Here is a 17506-nt window from a genome sequence, read left to right as displayed (position 1 = left end):
CAGAGCAGCTTTCCCAGCCCAAGGTCAGCCCAGACCTAGCAAGAGCCTGGCAGGATGACTGTGCTCTCCAAAGTCCAGCCAGTGGATCCCTGGCAATGTGCCTTCCCTTGGGCAGAACAAGAGGAAGGATATGAGGTGGCCAAAATGCCATGGCATTGGGAAAATGCTGCTCCCAAGAACCTCATCCAGCTCATTTTCTCTTAAAATGAAAAGCAGTATTTTCCAGACCACTGGTGTCTAAAGCCAAGTGAAGAACTTCACATTTCTCTCAGGGGATCCCACTGCACTTCAGCGGTGATTTCAACAAAAACCTTGATGACAAAAGTATGCAGTCCTCTGCAAGTAATTCAGAGAGTTAAAGATCAGACACAACTCCAAAGGACCTGAGATAGTTACAAAACCATAGGTTTAGCAGAAATGAGTTGCTGATTTCAGTATTTTTCATTATTAAACCACATTCCTCCATGGAAAAAGCTCATTTGAGTAGCCACAACTTAAAGTTTCTCTGATGGTAGATTTACCTTCCAGAAACAGCCACTCCTTCACAAGGAGAAGCACACTGGAGAAATGATGTAGCAAATGCACACCAGCAAATGATGTAGATATTTCATGGAGGTTACATCACCCTCACAAGAGGACTGGCTCCTCTGGTGGGTCCCCTTCCAACACCCATACCAACTTTGGGAACTTTGGGACTTCTTCCCATCTCCTGTGAACTCAGCATTTTTTTTTTCCTTTTTTTTCCTTTTTTTTTTTAAGTAATAACATTACAGGATTAATTACTTAGCAAGGTCTCTATAAATGCATCTACCTTTGAAACCTCTACAAACGCACGAGTGAAAATCCAGGGATAAACAAACACAAACTCCTTTTAATTAAGCACCGTGCCTCTCTGTGGGGGGTGACAGAGTGAGCAGATGCAGGGGGATTGCCAATTAAGATACAACTTCTTTGATGGGAAGGGTACAGCCACACACAAGAGGAAAAAGGAAAGGAACTTGCCATCCAAGTGGATTTAATTGGCTGCTCAGAGAGATTATGCATTCCCCACATTCGATGCTGCCAAAAAAGTATTACTGATCTAAACTACTAAAGAGCCATCAAAACATGTCCTAAGCTGCTTGTGCCATGTTATTACTAAAGCTACCTGTGCACCTCACTCAGCCTGCTTGAGAGGGCTGGAACACAGGGAGATAATTCTCAGGGTTAATTAGACAAAGGAACAGACAACTCTTGGATTTAATTTTCTGTTATTGATCATTATTATTCACTAAACACCGGGCATGCTTAGCAAAAACTTCCTGAAAGGAATGCAAAGTTGTTTCTAGCCTAAATCAGTTAAAATTAAAACCCATGCAAATAGCTAAAATAAACTCCTGAAAATTGCATGAGCCAGGATGCAAACAGAAAGTGAACCAGAGGATGGACTGGTCATCTTCTGCATAATTTTCATTGATTTGATGCTCCAATATTTTTTGTGTGCTGACTTTTCTGTGATCCTAATGACACTGCTGTTATTCTGTCAGCTTGCTACAAAACTGCGTTTTAACTTTCGCTTCTGTTTTTATCTGGCTTCAACAGAAACGCACATAAGCTTTCACATGGCTTGTTCCACACCTTTGTACCCCTTGGAGAGGGAAAAACAAAAGCAGGAAACTGAGAAATGGCTTGCTCAGTTTGCAGCCTGCTCAGGAATCTTGATTTTGCCTCCTTACACACTTGTGTCCCTGCAGAGGACAGAGCCCTGTGCAGGGGGAAATTCGGGCACAGGAACCCAGAGCTGCTTTATCTGAGCCTCCTTCCCCTGAACATGACGGCTCTGTCATCCAGGCCGATGGAAACACAAAAGAAGATTGGGATTTCACTATCTCAACTCAAAATAAATGAGTGTGACAGAAAAGGAACTCTTGTCTTTGCAAAGAGAAGAACAGCTCAGCTGCTACTGAGAATGGGATAATCAGAAATGTGTTCCTGCCCAGGCTGCAGAGGTAGGCTGGGGCAGAGGAGCTACTCCCTTCTGGGTCTTTCCAGCTGGCAAGCCAGAAACAACAGCATTACTAAATCTCAATTATAAACAGCAAAAGCAATCCTGGCTTTTGTGGAAGGACAAAAAAAGCCTAAAAAAAAAAAAAAACCACAAAAAAAACCCCACACAAAAACATAATCTTTCTTCTCTCTAGGAAGTGTCTCAATGCCACCAGCAAGACAAAGACAAAAAGTAAGAGGAAGCTCCTGTGATAGGGACCCATCCTTCCTCCTTTCAGCTGCTTTCCCTGTGGCAAGTTCTCTGTTTTGGGATTTCTTGCAATCACTGACCCCACTGCACTGGGGACTTCTCTTCAATGCACAATCAACACTGACGTCCACTGACCCCAACCCCTCTCAAACCGTAACACTACAGGGAGTCCTGCAGTGTCCCCACACCAAAAGCTTCCCCATCTCTCCCACATTATCTACACACACCACTAGTGCAGAGTGCTGGCACAATGCTTATAAAAATACACTGAGGCTGCAGCAGCTTAATAGTACCACCATACTTGGTTATTAATCAGAATGAAATGCCTGAGAATAAAGGAAGTAAGGATATTTAATTTATGAGTGAAAAGGTGAAGGAACCTAATTACAGCTAGGTAATTCCTGCACATGGGAAGTTCATCTCCTGTGACAGGGCTCCCTCATCTAGCAGAGTTCCAGAGTCTGAAAAATCAAAGCCAGACCTACCAAGGCTCAAAATGGAGACAAAATGCAATTTTTCAAGAGAGGAAAGTGCTCCCAATCTCAGTTTCCTTAGGTATATTTTCCATCACTTGAATCCACTATCCATATCCATTATCACTTACTAGATAATTTTCAAAAAGAAAAAAATAAAAACAAGAGAAAGGAATCAGGAAACGGCAAAAGGCAAGCAGAGAGGAGAGGTGGAGAATCAATTCAATCTAGGCAGCTAATTTAAACATTAAGTCAAGAAACTCAATTCCTCACATAGTCAAGAGGAGAGAATCAGGCTCTAAATTCAGAGCTTTGAATCACCCTGTGGCAGCTCTGGTGACTGTGTGTGGCCTTGAGGTTCCCAAATTAGATATCCAAACTTGCATGTGTCTACAGATATTGGCCATGCTACTTTCAGTAAATGCTAGAGGATTTGGACGCCTAATACTGCTTTCAATTCTTGCTTAATTGTAGTGACAACAATCTCAAGAGTTTTGTCTCATTTTTGGTGTGTTACAAAAGTACACAACACCCAGAACCATCCACAAGCATAAATTACACATTTACTACCTGCAGCACACTATAGTCATATACTTCATCTTTCAGCCTCTAAAAATAATACAAAGATACATATTTGCTATAAACATGAACAAAGCAAACTTCATGCTGACAGGATGCATACAAGCAAAACCAGAGAGCTTGTTTTAAGGAGAACATCAATACAAATCACATTGTAAAACCAGTCATCAATCAGATTTTGTAATTCCTTGGCATGTCTATCCTTTGCAACAACTCTTATACTACTGCACAATTAAAAAGAAAGCAAATATCAAATTCTCACCTCTCCCCAACTAACAACCACTCTCAGTTTCTTGAGAAACAGTAATAAAGTTCTGAACTTGCACACAACTCTCACTGAACTTTCATCTGGTGCAGTATATTGTCACAAGGCAGAAAATGCAGGTTGGGCTCACATTATCTGTAATGAGACAGACACTCCTTCATTTTAACAAGGTACCACTGCCAATATCAGCCCTGCTGTGTAAAAAACCTGAGGCAACGATTTTTTATTTATACAAGAGCAATGAAACCCAGCGAGATCAGATGTGATCGAAGGCGCCTTCCAGCACCTGGCACACAGTGAATATTCATGCAGCACCTTTAAAAAGCAGCTTACATCCCATACACATGCCAAGGCAGATGCCAGGGCACTGCCCAGCCCTGCCAGCAACTGGAACAAGAAATTGCTCACACCCATGTGGCCATCAGCCCTGCACACTCCAAAGTGGGAAATCAAGGCATTGCAATGATCAGAATTAGCTCAGTAGTTTCTCCCCAGTCAAGCATTTTAATTTTCTGTAAGACATCACAAGTCTGAGGAAGGAAAGCTGGAGGGTTTATTGACACACAGGTGCCAACGCTTCTGGGACCTGTCACCCTTCCAAGTCACTGCAGCACCAGCAGGGCTCGAGCACCATGAGCTGTGTGCACAAGTAACCCTGCTAACCAAAGTGGGCTCTCTCCATCTCCATGAGTGAAGCAGCAGGAATTTCCTCTCAGCTCCCATGCAGCTCCAGACCTTCTCTGAAGCAGGTGAGCTGTCTTCTCCTGTTCCTCTGAAATGTGCTTCTAACTCACCTCACTCAAGAATGAGTCACACTTCAGGCCTTATTTCTACCTGCCCGTGGTATTTTCACTCTTTGTGCAAAGGGACAAATTAAACCAGGGGTCACATGTATGGGGGATCATAAATTACAGCACTGGGACAAGAAGTTAGCTCTGAAATTAAATGGAGCAGACCAACACTGGCTGGCTGGAGGCAAAAATAGTGTACTGACAATTGCAGGTTCATCTGTAACCTGAGCTCAGCTGAGCTTCTTGTGATCCACAGTTGCCTCTGTTGGCTTTCTTTCCATCTCTCTGTCTTTGGGAGCCCTCTTAAAACAAACCCATGACTCCTCTAAGGTGCTGAGAGAAAACAGAAAGAAAACACAATTTTTCTCAAGCAATGTTGTAGAAGCAGTGCGTGGAGGAAAAAATGAAGATCTTCTGCTGGCACCAGATTAAAGCCTATGTGATTGGAAAGATGCCCCATGGAGCAGCCACCCATTTGGAATAAACCCAGGCTTGAATTCAGGTGCTGCAAGACACAAGCAGCAATGTCACTGGGCTGCCTGAGCTGCACCAGCAGTGACCTGGCACAGCAAGGTGGACAAAGTCACCCCCTCCCTTAGTTTTGGGGACACAGCACAAGGGCAGAATGCAGTTTGCACTGGGAAATGACTCCTGCCACCAAGAGTCAAAGAACACGAGGAGCTACTGTCACACTCAGGGCTCTGCCTTCTCAGGACCAAATGGCTGGAACTGTGGAAATTTTATTCCTTTTGGGTGCCACAACCCTAAAATGGCTCAGGACTGAGAACCCAGCTGCTCCATGAACGACAAAAGCTTTTCACTTCTAACTGCAAGTGAAGCACAGCAAATCCCAGACAGAATGGAAGGCAGAACAACAAAATTAAGTGGAAACATCATTGAATTTTATGTCCAGATCCTCCACTGACTGGCTGTTTCAATTTTATCACAAGATTTTGAGGCTATTACAGGAGCCTCACAAACAGGTAGCCCAGGTTTTTTCTTTAAGAGGCAGTACATTCATCTACAACAAATGACCATTTTAAGTGCAAGGTCACTATGGAGGACCAGAGAGAACATTCTTGATGAGACAAAATTTGGAGACTGTGCTGATCTACACCTGACAGTCCTGTAACCCATGGATTCCTCCAACCTTTGGTGAAGATGAAGACAGTTTAGTGAGTAAATGCTTTCTCCTGCCACAGTGGAGAGGGCTGGCAGCTCCCTTAGCCCTGGCACAGGGTCACAGGTACCCACCACAACCTGGTGCTTCAGGAGAGACCCACAGTGCAAAACAAAAGTACAAAACAAAATAAATCCTGGAATGCCAGCCAGCCCTTCTTGAGGTGGCTGTTTACAAGGGCTGCAGCTTTCCCCTATGTCTTTTCATTACAAGACTTCATATATATATTGCAGATTCTCCTGCTGAGAATATAGATAAGCTTCTAGCATTAAATTTTCTATAAAACAGAATCCCAATCCAAGGCTAGTGACAAATGCTGGCGTCAGAAGCCTGCAGTAATGGCATTCTGTTAGGGTTTTGTAGAGCAATGAACAGAGAGTAAAACAAAAGTATCTTCCCAACTTGTAAATTTATTTCTGGAACCTTTAAAATGTGAAATTAAAGCTCCTTTTGTGGGCACACAGCCCTGTGTCTTGATAATTGTATATACAAGAAAGGCTTAAAACTGTAATACAACATTTGGTTTCAGTCTACATTAGTTCTAGTGTTTGATTTATTCCTTGCAATAAATAGATTAAAGCTTATTACCATTGATAAAGTCGATCTCGTAAACCCCAGGGCGCCGCTTTGAAAATTTCCATGGTGAAATGTGGCATTGTCACACAGTGTAACATGATAACACTGTGGGGATGTGGCAGTGATGCCCATGCCTTGTTTCCATGATTTCTGACCCTAACCCCACAACTCTTAACAAAGCTGTAACCTTACAGTTCAGAGAAGGACAAAACCTCACAAAAAATATAATACTCACAAAATCTCACACAAAAAACATACTCCATCTTCCCACAGTTGAACATTTCATTAAAAAGCCAAATGTTCAAAGATACAAACCACTGAGTTTAACTTCAATACGAGAAGAGTTGATAGAAAATATAATAAGGAATTGAACAAGTGGGTGCACGATATACCTGGAAAGAGTCAGATATTTGGAGAGAGCAGTCAAGCACAACAATTTGTTAGAATTCCCTGAAGGAGTTAACAAGGGACATGGTCTGCAGGGACATGCAGGTGGCTCATGCAGTACACAGAGCTTTTCCCAAATCCTTCAGCAAACAGTCTCAAGGAATGTCAAGAAAAGCCTTTAAAAAGATAGGCTGTAGTGGAAGAGAAAACAAGAGCATCTTATGGATCATCAACTGGAAGGGGGAAAAAAAAGGGAAATAATACATCATTTGGAAATAAGGAAATAACACATCACCTCAGCATCTCTGCTAAGACCTGTAGTGGTTCAAATACCTGCTACTGGTCTGAGAAAGGGACAGGGAGGCAATGAAATGCCAAGCTATGCTGAAAAGACAGAACAATTAGGAGCAGATAAAATTACAACTGACGTGAAAGCTGCAGAGGAGTCTCAAGACACAGCGATTGGACAGCAAAATGACAGCATAAATTAAATGTTAACAAATGCAAAATATTGCACTGAAATAAAGGAGTATTACTGTCCACATAGACTGACAGACTCTGAATTAGCTGTTCTAATGCAGAAAAGAGATGTAGTCACTACAGACAACTTTCTGGAAACATCAGCTCAGCAGCAACTCAAAAATAATAAGCAAATAATTTTGGAACTTCTAGAGAAAGGTATCAAGGCTGAAATACAAAATACCACGTCAAAAACTCATGATTTATCTGCATTTTAAAAACTCCTCTATTTCTGCTTATGTCATCTTTAAAAGAAAACATATGAAGACATCATATGATGTGATGGATCAGAAGACCAAAATTATTTCTGAACAGTGAAAATCTTCACTTTGCTAAGAATGCATCAGAAATAGGAGAACACTGGGACTCTACAGCCTGAAGAAGAGCCAACCCACCCAGGTGTGATCCATACCACACACAGGATTCTAGGCTACATGAACCTTTTGTCTGACCACCTGCATTGCTCTTATTTTCCTGTGAGGCAGAACACACAGAGAGCACAATTTGTACTTCCCAGTGAAGTGTTAGCAGGATGAGCCAGGGCATGTTTAGATAAATTGTATTAATTGGGCTGTGATCTGCAAGAGACTTCTCTCATTTCCACCTGCCCTGGAAGCAAAGATATTAAATAAGACGTTGACCATTCAGCTCACAATGTGCTATAAAATTTTACCTTTGGTCTTATTAGAGTAACAAATGGGAAATATCATACAAGGCTTGAAATTATGGAGTAGATTAGACTCAAATTGCTTCATAAGTTAGAGAAGAAAAAACACCCTCCAGAGCAATCTCCTATCCCAAAAAGGGCAGGCTCAAGCTAGCTGAACACTGTATTTTCTATTTCCATATGAAAAGCTGCACATTCTGGCTTTTGCCTTCACAAGCTGAGGCAAAAAACAACTTTTGTGTATAAAGAGTATACATAAGGACAGCACTGAACACCTAAAATACCAGATAATAGGCTCAGGTTGGGTTGGAGCACCCCAGGTCCATTAGACAATTTATGGTGTTGTAACCCAAAGATTCAGGTCCAAACTAGATGAAAAGCCAAATTCAAGCAGATCAGAAGCTTCCCATAAATGAAGGAAAAAAAAAAATGAAGTGCCAAAAAAGAAGTATTTTGATCCCTGTAAGAACATTCTTGCTTAGCACATGCCATTAATGATAAAACTGCCTTTTCCCACATGAAAATCAAATCTTATTTTCCTGAACAAACAATAGGCAAGGATGGAGCCAGCCACGTGAGGCAGCTGCTCTGTTATATCAGAAACACATTCATATCTTGACCTTATCCCTAAAAACATAATTTCCACCCCCACCATAACTTTTCACATCATGGTCATGAGTAACAATCAACTGCCCAGGATGTAAAATTTGCATAAATCATTTTTACTTAGTTCTTCAATCTCCCCATAGAGAGGAAAAGGCATTAAGATCTATAAGTCAAACATACAATAGAATGACAAAAATCCTGGCTTGCTGGACATTCTGATGCTGAGAAAATTCCTACATAGAAACTACTAATTCACAAAATCATCTAAGAAACAATTCTGCTGTTTGCAATGTGTCCATGCTTTGTACTATTTTTCACAAGATTCAGCTATTCCCACAAACACCAGTTCAGCCTCACAGGCACTATCCCCCTCCAACCTTTCAGTGAAGGCAGTTCATAACAGGGCTGATGAAAAGGAGAACAATGGAGACATTTAAGTGCACCATTTTTCAATATCTGACTCAATGATAATAACTATAATGTCCTCCATGCCAGTAATAAGACAACTGTTAAACATGATACTTAAAGTAATTCACCTCTGACTTCACAAAGCTCTTTCAGGAAATACCTGTTTCCAGGAAACTTCATTACTGTTACACTCGGGAATCAGTGTGCAGGTGCTTTTTCCCTAAACCAATAAAATACCCACCCTCAAGATTACTTTCAAATAGAGAAATTAAACATGCAATGGTGTATAACATCAGCCTGCATAAGGGCTACATCTGCCAGATCCCCCAGCCTGGGCAGTGGAATTCAGAAGTACCTGTTGTTCAGCAGAAGCCAGACAGAAAGAAGGGGAACAAAGAAAAGAGGAAAAAAAGAGAAAAATATCTAACAGATTCAGTTTTCGGACAATTCAACCAGCACTTCAAATCTTTTATTCACTACTTCAAAAACTGTCATCTGTAGGTAATTAATTACTGCATACCTGACTTCACTCTCAGTATTTTCACTGACACCAGTGGCAGTAGGATTGGCCCATTCCCTGTTAGCTGACTCAAACCAGGAACTGGCTCTTGAATATCTTGTTCAGATCTATCTTCTTTTAAGTATCCATTTCTGGCAGAGCATAAAATAATCAACCTATCAAAGCACTGCAGTTTCATCATTACCCCCCCAAATTAATCATGCTTCAGTACACGCAAGGCAAGCCTTTTGCAGCACACTGGTAAGCAGGAACAGATAAAAGTGGATTTCCCAGTGCCCATACTGAAACAGTAATACAGCTAATGATTTCCTGCAAACCACTAGTGCAAGCTCTGTGAAAAAAAAACCTGCAAAATAATTCAGCTCTTCAGGGCAACATGTAAGCAGAAAACTGAGCTGTACCCTGTGAGGGCTATGATTCTTCTGTAGTGCAGTCAGGTTAAGTAAGGTAAATTCTTGATTTAAAGAATATTTCAGCTTCACTTCTTCAAGAAGTCATGTATACTAAAAAATAAAATTTTGAAGTTGCAGTATCTGTGAACTTCAGAAGGTAAAACCGCTAAAATTCAGGGCTACTGTTTTACCTGAGCATGACAGTAACAACAGTGAATTTTATCCTCCTTCAGACAGATAGTACAAGGCAGAAAATCCACTTACATCCCATTTATAGCCATAAAATAAGTTGCAAGAGGAGCGAGACTGCCCACGCCGCCACCCAAAAAACGTTTATGGTTTCTGCACAAAGGATTTTGTACTTCAAATATAAACAGAGACATTGGCAGGTTATTTTGTACATCGTGGAAAGGCTCTCAAACCCCAACCCATGGCTATGCATTCTGTACCTGAACAACTCTCCCTTCAGCTGAAGCTTCACTGCCCACCTCCACTATCAGATGTCACACTTGCAAAAGCCTAAAAGTCAGAATAAAAACTGAGGTGTTGCTGCAATGCACAGTTTTGAAAGACTTCAGAAACTTACTGGAGCAAGACAAACTGCACAAGACCCTTCCCCAGGAAGCCAGGCCAGCAGCAGCCCAGCAGCTCCCAGTTAATTAGCTGTTTGCTATGGAGAGAAGAGGCTGGAGGAGGTGCCCAGTGCTGCATCCTCATTTGCGCTTCCCTCCGATCCCTGCTGCAGCAACTCAGTCCCGAGTGCAGCAGAGCTCATTATCCAGCAGAGACAAACTCTCCTGTGGAGAGAGGTGTTTCTTGGGCTGTTAAACAGCATCAGCTCCACCTGGTCACCCTCTGAGCAGAGCCCATGCAGGCAGGGCTGGGATCAGGGATGGAACACAGACCTTTCTTCATAACTGGTTTGGAGGGAAGGGAAGAACACGGAGAGTAAACCCAGAGCTGGCCTTGGTTGGATTTCCAGTGCAGAGGATGGAAAAGCCTTCATCAATTGCTTCTCCCTGGGCGACCAGCACCTCTCAGCAGTGCTCCTTCTGCTTTCCTAACAGCACATTCCACATCTGCCTGCTAGGCACATTTCCCTGTCTGAAGAGAGTTAAGACCCTTATCCTCACCCCCTGTGGGCTCCTGGCTCATGCTTTAAGAGAACACATTAATTTAGGAAGTGCCCAGGGCAGTCAGGTCATGCCCTTTGATTGCGCAGGGGAAAGTTTGGAGGCTGGTCCTGCCTCTACCAGGGCCCACAGCTTCATCTGCTCCAGCTCCTCAAGCCCTCAGTAAATGGCACCTCATTAATTTCAGCACTGCAGGAGCACTAACACTCTCTGCTCTGAAGAGCACAGCCCCAAAGCTGACCACATCACCCTCAACAGGGAACGAGCCAGGTCTCCACAACACTGATTTGTTCAATCAAATTGCAGGAACTTCCCATTGGTTTTGTTCCATTTCATGTTCAGCATCCTGCTTTTATCTGGCAGCTGTTTTCTTATCACATTAAACCGACATCTCTGACAAAAAAACAAATGTCTAATTCTCCTGGATCTCCTCACAATATGCTGCAGGGGAGCAAATCTCTGCTGAGCAATGCTGTCGATTAGCCTGAGGACAGGTTTTGTTCTTTAAACAAGTATCTTTGCCATCCACAAAAAACCCAAACAAACAAAAACCAAAACAAACATACAAAACCTCAAACACACATACAAAACTCAAACATACATAACCCCAAACAAACATACAAAAACCCCAAACAAACATACAAAAACCCCAAATTAAACTCGACAACTTTGTCATAATCTCACAATTTTCTCTTCAAACTTCATCCCCCCCAAAAAATAGCAGGCCAGCCCTCCAGCCAGTGGCAGCACTGGCACAGTGCCTGGGAAAGTAATGGAGCTGCACTGATTCATGACAGCTAAAAATCTGACCTGGAGATGAGTCATGGGCTTTACTGGCTGCTTGAATTGCAACTAATTCAAAGGGTTTGGTTTTGGTTTGTTTTGTTTATCTCTGGATGTGTTGTAAAGCTTCAGTCACTAAAGGTCAATTCCAACATTTCTTCATAAGTATTTAGGAAAGCTCCTGAATATTTAGGAAGTGCTTGGATGGATGAGATTTTTTTTCAAGCATGCTGCTTCTTGGACTTGGACTCATCTTTTCTATCACAGTCACCCACTCTGCCATCTGAAACATTCCATTAACCCACACGTTGAGGCAGCCACTTTTGATTAAGAGGTGAAAAATCACAGCTTAGCTCCGAGCTTCAAAACAAGAAGAGAAGAGGGGGAAAAAAATCAAGCAGGGAGGGAGGATTTGGGACTCTTCTCCCTGCTGTCTGCAGAGAAATGTGGCTCTGGCTGTTTCTGGGTGCCTTCAGCATTATGGTCTCTTCTCCCTCTGCTGAGCAATCCAAGCACTACAGAGAGTGACAGAGCTGCCTGCAGCAAGAGGTTCTTCAGTCGTGTCAGGATTACACAGGAACAAACTTTATTTCTCAGGCTCACAGAAGGAAAAAAAAAGCAAGAAAATGGGCAGAGAGATGTGCTCAGTCTCCTGCTCCCTCCTTGCCCACAGAGATGTGAACTGAGCCAGGCTGGTGAAAGCTTCTGCTGATGGGCAGAAACCAGAACCTCAGCTGGTGACCCACCAGGGAAGCCCCTGGAGAAGGCAGGAAGTTTTTAATTAAATCATTTCCCCTTGCTGCTACACTGCCAAAGAAGAAATGAGACTGCCTAAATGCTCACACGGCTTCCATGCAAGGAGCAGGTGAGGCCACTACAGCAGCATTTCATCTCCTGGGGAGGTCACAGCAAATCTTGGCTCATCCCAACAGTGGGCAGCACATCCCTGGATGTGGTCCCAGCACTGCTCTTCTGCACTCCTGGTAATTCTCCAGCACCCAACCTGACAAACCCTATGGCACCAAGAGGGGAAATAACAGGTGTATTGCTATAACCCAACACTACTAAGCTTACCACTCTGCAATGCATTAGATTCATGAAGTTTTCTGTACAGCACCACAATCTTAAAAGTATCGTTAATTCAAAATATAAAAATAAGAGAGCTCCAACATCCATATCAGATTCTAGCATTAAACTGAGTGGCAATCCTGAGATTTTACACAAAGTTTTAACCTCCATGAGGAACCACCATCCTTCCTTGCTAAGCAGAAAAACAGATAATCACCCTAGGGCTCCATCTTTAGTGAAAAATAAAATCCCCTATTTCTCAAAGACAAAAAAAGAAAAACAACCCAATACCAAATCCCTGTTCACTAGCTCTATCCAAATTCACAGCAGCTAAAAATATGTCAGAAATCAAGGTGCAAGCGAAGAAAAGAAAAACAGAAAAGGCTTAACACCAGGATGGCAAGATTTCAAGCGTGACCCATTGCCTGGTAATGTCAATGGGATCCTTTTGAACTGTTTCCAAACAAGTCAGATACAGCTCACCTGACGTGACTTGTTATGAGAGCAGCTGAAGGAGGCAGAGAGGAAGAAGGCAAAGAATTCACAGGGAAAACACACAGGTACAGGAGTCACAGCAGCCCCTGATCAGGGGTGGGGGAGAGCATACTTCTTTTGCTTCTTTTAAACATTTCCCCCTAAAAAGAAAAACACAGCAGCCTTCCCATAGGATCCATCTTAAACCCAGGCAGGGGGAGAATGTAAAGAGTAGCTAAAACCTTAGAGTTTTCAAGGTTATCTAAGAAGACATTGCAAAGTTCTTAAGGGTGTTGAGTAACCTACTGCCCCCAAAAAGTTAGTATGTCTTCAAACTACTCCAGGCATATTCAGCAGAAATCTGTTACTAAAATCAATGAGAGACAAGCTGTTAGCTGTACATTGTGCTGGAAAAGCTGCAGATGAAATGCAGAAAGCTCCTATGCTTTCACTCCACATCCAACAAATACAAACATTTTCAGTTACCTCATAAATCAAAATTTGTCAATAAGCTGCACCTAAAGTGCTATCTTGCCCAAACCTCTGGAAAAGCATCGAGGTAGCTGTTAATATTTATTTTTTTTTTACAATCACTCAGGAAACATTTCACAGGTGGAAAGAACCATGGGCTGGTGCAAAATCCTCTGGGACTGTTGTAGGGCCAACAGGATTGAGGGATCTGGTGGTGGCCAGAGACAAATGGGCTCAGAGAGTGACAATGTGTGTGAACTTTCACACTGAGACACTTTCCACTCCAAGCACACCTAAGGGACTTGATGTAAACTGGTAAGAGAGCTTGGGACTCACACAAACGAAATAAAAGCAGGAGCAAGACAATGAAGAAAGTTAATTTTTCACCCAGAGAACTGCAGTGTTAGAAGACTGCCCTGGAGGATTTAATCAATGAAAGTGAATCTTGTATATTTTTCTCTAGTATTCCCAAAATAAGTCAATAAGATGCCAGAACTCTCTCAGTATAGAGCGACTATTTTCCAGTAAGCTTGAGTTAAAGTCTTTATCAAAAGAACTAAAGAAATGCATTATGATTTCAGAGAAGAATAGTAAGCAAAGAAACAGAAACAGCAGGATATCCTTACAAGGCAAAATAGGTTTTCAGAAAAAATATTTTTACTTCTTTTATTTCTAAGGACAATTAGAATAAAATAAAATAAAAACTGCTCTAAACCAGACACTGCTGGTGCACAAAAACACCTGCAGCTACCCTGGCCTCTAAGAATAACAAAACATCTGAGAAATGCACACTACCAGCAGGCACTACCTAAAGGCATTTCCAGATGCAGAACGTCCTCTCCCATGAGGAAAACACACAATTGTCCATCTGCTACCTCACAAAACCTCCCCAAACATCAAAGCAACTCCTGCTAATAACCCATCACCCAAAGATCTGTGCAGGACTGCTGAGTCCATACACACCACCCAAAATAAACAGCAGCAGACCACATTACATAACACAACACACTTCTATGTAACTATAAACCTGAATAAATGCCCCTGCCTGTGAAGGGCTGCACACCAGTTCTCTCTCTTGGTCAAATGACCTGTAGGCAGGAAGCTTTCTCAAGTCCTAAATCAATTTACAATCCCACCTTCAGCTGGAGCCTGGATAATCTGTTTCTCTGAACCTTAAAGAAAAAACAAACAAACAAAAAAAAAAAAAAAAAAAAAGAGAAAAACACCACAAACAAAAAACGCACCTCCACAATTTCCTCTTTGCAATACTCAGTTTACATGCACAAACCAGAAGAGCTGTCACTTCTTCAGTTTTAAAAGCTTTCAGCAAAATTAGCTATTCCAAGCTACCTACAAAGCAAAGAGGTGCAACTGAAAAACATCAGGGGCGTGCTATCCATGACTCTTCAAAGTGTTGGAAGTTTCCAGAAGGCACAACAAGGATACAATCAACATCCACAGTGCGTTCCAACACAAGGATTTCAAGGGGCAAAGACAAAGGTAATTTTTCTGTGGCAAGAAGATTATTGCAACAGTTGTGCCTACGCTAATCAAAGGGTTTGGAAGCAAGGCTCACCCTCTGTATTGCTGAGAGGTGATGCTCTGAAAACAGCTTTTACTACGAGGAATCTTGTTTCAAAATAATGACCCTTGTTTTTCCATTTATCAGTATAATTTCTTCCTCAAACTGGCATTCAAAAATATAGCCTTTCCTTGGGGGAGGAACAAAACACAAACATAGCTTGAAATACAGGAGTGGATTCTCAACAGAAATACATCAACACGAGGAGTCAATAAAATTATGTTAATTTATGCCAAATGAAACCTAACCAAGATTTCTCTCCTTCGAGATGAGGCTGGGACGATTACAGTCATTTGCAGCAGATGCTAATCCTCATCACAGGGGGCACAGGAGCCCATTCCCATGCCTAAGGAATGTCACCCAGCAAACACATCTGTTAGCAGGAGGAGGACTCAGTTCAGCACACTGATGTAGCAACGTCACTGGCTGACCTGTTCTGCCCAGCACACAATGGAGAGTTGTTCATTTTTCTTTTCAATGAAACGCTATGCAAGTGTTGATTTAATGGCTCATTCATCAACTCCTCTGAATATTAAGCAATTCATTTTGACTTAATTTGAAAATTCAATTGCACCCATCCTTTCTCCCCTTGAAAAATGTGAATTACTGCCCAGGGAGAAGCAGTTTTAAAAGTTGACTTAACAGGAAGCACTTAGCTCCATAGTCTTATACCCTTTCATAGTCTGATATATATTTATAGCAGACTTATTTCTTTTCCTATTACATATTATACATGAAATTCACAAACGCTAAAGCACAGACACTTCAACAAACATTCTTAATACCGCAGCCCAAAAGGCATCTTCTACATCAGCTACTCCTTAAGACCACCAGAAAGCAAAGTGCATCACCAACAACCGTGAGAAATTCTCCAAAATCCGGCGAAACGAGCCTCTCATTGAAAACCCCTTACTTTTCTTTCCAAGTTTGCATTACCGGATACATTTTCCCAACGGGGGCAACACACTGATCCGTGCGGGAACCACTGGAGCTTCGGTCTCACCTGTGAGCATCACCTCGCACCTCGGAGCCGGCATCCCGCGGGGCTCCCACCGCCGGGTTCCCACCGCAGGGTTCCCATCGCAGGGTTCCCACCGCAGGGTTCCCACCGCAGGGTTCCCATCGCAGGGTTCCCATCGCACGGCTCCCACCGCCCCGCTCCGCGCTCAGCCCCGCGCCTCAGAGGCGGCTGCCGGGACCCGCCCGCGGCTCCGACCCCCGGCAGCGGCTCCGAGACCCGCCCGGGGTGCGGAAACCTCTCCCGGCACCAAAGCAGCCGCGACCCCCGCACCTGTTAGCGCCGCATCCCCGCGGCTCCCGGCGCTTTTCCCCGATCCAGCCCGATCTGAGCCCGTTTTCTTTCACCTGCTGCTCGCAGGTGCCCAAGGCGCTCTCCGCAGCTCCCCCCACATGCCCGCTGTGAACACTCAGCCCGAGGGGCACTTGCAGAGTCCCTTCCCCACGGGAGCCTCGCCCCGCTCCGACACCGAGCAGCCCCCGCAAAGCTCGGCCGAGCCTTGCAGAGGGCCGGGCAGCGTCCGCCCGCTGACAAGAGACACTTTTCCCTCCGGGAATGCCAACACGGAGCCACGGCGCTGCGAGGGAGGGAAGCGAGGGAGAGATGAGTGGGAGCGATGTGAGGGAGGGAGGCGCGGGGAAGCCGGGGCGCGGGGAGCACCCCAAGGGCCGCGTCCCCCCGCGAAGGGCAGCGCCGGCCGGAGCCCGAAACTCCGCCAAGTCCGAGCGCGGGCCGGGCCCTCAGCAGCACTCACCGGGCCGGGGGCGGGCTCGGCCCCTCAGGAGATCATGCCGGCGGAGCGCGGGGCCGGCGGCGGAGCGGCTGCTCCGGCAGCGGGGGCGCGGCGCTGCTCGAGCCGCGGCGCAGCAGCCGCGCCGCCCCCGACACGCGGCCGCGGCGCCCCGGCCCGCGGGGGGGCGCGGAGAGGCGGGCCCGGCCCCGCTGCACCGCCCCGGCCCGGCCCGGCCGCGCCCCCGCCCGCCGCGCCCGCGGCACCGGCACCGCCGCTGCCTCCTCCGGCTCTTCTTTTTATTCCTCCTTTCCCCCTCTCGCCTTTTATTCCTTTTTTCTTTCACCCCGATTTTCTGCTTTTTCTCCCTTTTCACCCCACTGTTCTTCTCTTTCCTCATTTCTCCCCTTCTCGCCATTCCCTCCCATTTTCCCATCGCTCTTTTTCCTGCCCCCTTTCCCTTTTTCCTGCCCCCTTTCCCTTTTTCAAACACCTGCCCCATTTCCCCCCCTGCTTTTCACAGAATCACGGAGTCGTTCAGGTGTGAAAAGACCTTTACGATCAAGACCATCAATTCCGACCCTACCCCACCGCTAAGCCGTGTCCCTAAGTACCACATCTGCTCATCGCTGAAATACCTGCGGGAAT

At 44.3% G+C, this 17506-nt stretch overlaps 1 protein-coding gene across 3 annotated transcripts in view; it reads right to left on the bottom strand.

The window, feature by feature from the left end:
• SGCD (sarcoglycan delta) overlaps positions 1 to 17012 on the bottom strand; it is a 313783-nt gene extending 296771 nt beyond the window's left edge. Inside the window, exon 1 of one of the 3 annotated variants that reach the window (XM_059483993.1) lies at positions 16883 to 17012. The gene's annotated coding sequence lies outside the window, so the exon portion shown is untranslated. Of the gene's footprint in view, positions 1 to 16401; positions 16441 to 16882 lie in introns of those variants that run through there. The other 2 variants (XM_059483991.1, XM_059483992.1) reach the window with 2 other exon arrangements.
• Between the last annotated feature and the right edge of the window lie 494 nt (positions 17013 to 17506).

Source organism: Ammospiza nelsoni, chromosome 16, assembly GCF_027579445.1.
Source record: "Ammospiza nelsoni isolate bAmmNel1 chromosome 16, bAmmNel1.pri, whole genome shotgun sequence".
Taxonomy (NCBI): Eukaryota; Metazoa; Chordata; class Aves; order Passeriformes; family Passerellidae; genus Ammospiza; species Ammospiza nelsoni.
Note: the sequence above shows the minus strand (reverse complement) of the source record. Positions and strands in the feature narration are given on the sequence as shown.